Consider the following 2,139-nt stretch of genomic DNA (forward strand, 5'->3'; position numbering starts at 1 on the left):
AATGCACGAGAGGAGAGAGTGTCAATAGAGTGTGTGCAACATATCCTTAACAGGCATAGGATGAGTGTAACATTGCATACTGGAATTTGCATGGGTGCGTGTGTGTGAGTGCGTGTATGTGTGTGGGTGTGTGTGTGGGCATGTAAGTATGCACGTGTGTATTCTGCTAAATGGAGCGCCTGAAATTGTTTAATCTGAGCGCCCGGTTTAAAACTTTGCATGGCAGAGAGAAAGCAGTATTGGCTTTTGAAGTGCTGATGTAGTTGGTCAGGCTCTAGTGGTCTGAGTAGGGCTGACTGGATGATTAGACAGATAAACACACCTGCAGAGGTTCTGCTCACTGCTGGAGATATTTCCAGGCAAAACGAGAGAATCTCTTTCAAGTTTCTTCTACCAGTCTACACTTCTAAAAGTGCTAGAAAATTTCTCTTTGACTTTCATGTTCCAATTACATTATGACATTATAACATCAATTTAAAGCCATATAGTGACTGTTTGTATGCAAGATATAAAAGTAGGCTCATAAAGTCAATTTTACAGAGTAATATTCAGAAGAGAGAGAAATAGATGTTTTAACTGATTAATTTGGTCCTCAACTATGAAGATAGCAGCGAGAAAAGCTATCAGACAGAGAAACTCTGCATGTGTCAGATACTGCTTGTGGGTGTACCACTACATAACAAAAGCTGAGTGTATCACTGTTGTCTTAATAATGTCCTCTCCGCAACATGACGATGGATGTGCTGCAGATAAAGGTCAGGGTTCTATGGGTCATGGGGTCATTTTCAGTCTGTTTCCTGTATGCTGGGTGCTGTTCTGTTCTCTCTTCAGTCACAAAACTGGATGCACACACACACACACACACATTCACACACACACATGCACACATACACACACACACACAAACACACACACACACACATATAATGGGTGTTCTCATATTTCTGCCCTCTTAGAGTGTCTTGGTGGATGCCATGGTACATTAACAAGACTTATTGAGGCCGTTCTGATTAGGCTGGATCTATCATCTATCGCCAGACCCAAACATGAATGTGTTTTGTCTCTCAAACAACACATTTTCACAATTTATACTTGTATCATACCTATATATCTCTGTCTCTCTCTCTAGCTTTCTCTCTCACAGTCACGCGCTCATTCTCTCGCACTCTCTCTCTCTCTCTCACACGCACACACACACACACACACACACACACACACACACACACACAATTGCAATTTGCTAAAAGGTAAAAAGGTCTTAGACAGGTTCTTCATAACAACTGTGTTTTCATTGGTGACACAATGATAAAATACATGAAGAGGAAATTAAACACTGACACATCATTCATAAACAATAAAGCATGGATCAAAGCTAATCTAAGCTACAGGGCTCACAGCACATTTATTTTCATCCCTGATTATGATGTAGTAGAGCTCAGCTAGAAGCTGCTAACCACCCCTGGTGCTCAGCTAGACCAAGGGAGGCCAGTCCTCACTTTCTGCTAAACCCTTGTTCACCTAACCATCTCTCCTACAGGTCAATCAACATTTATTAACTCAAAAAATAGTAAATAAATTATTTGTATTATTGTTATTGTTGTTGCTTTTGTGCTGTTATATAACATTGCATGATATTGTCTGTGAAGCCTCATGGGTCAGGCCTTACTCCTGGCCCTCTGGCCCTGGGCTGGAATCATTAGCTCATCAGAACATCAGTGGCTTCCACACGAAGATACCTTTGACCAACCCCACTTGCACTTCTTTAAATGAGGTCTGAGTATATGGCAGAAGTTCAGTCCCTGACTCCTGCGCATTTAATGTCTCTGTCCAGACGCTATCCATTTTTTACTAATATATGTGTGTGTGTGTGTGTGTGTGTGTGTGTGTGTGTGTGTGTGTGTGTGTGTGTGTGTGTGTGTGTGTGTGTGTGTGTGTTTGTGTTTTGTATGTGTGTGTGAGGGGGAGAGAGAAAGAAAGAGAGAGACTGGTTTTGGCATTAAGCCTATAAAAAGAAACGACTACCTGACAGTAAAGCCATGGGGTTTCCACCAGTAACACAGTGGTGTCCCAGTTACCACATCACATACACATGGAGAAGCTCCAAACCATCCCAAGCTCTAAAAACTAAGTGCACACTTA

Source organism: Electrophorus electricus, chromosome 6 (assembly GCF_041902795.1).
Source record: "Electrophorus electricus isolate QZ-2024a chromosome 6, ASM4190279v1, whole genome shotgun sequence".
Lineage (NCBI taxonomy): Eukaryota > Metazoa > Chordata > Actinopteri > Gymnotiformes > Gymnotidae > Electrophorus > Electrophorus electricus.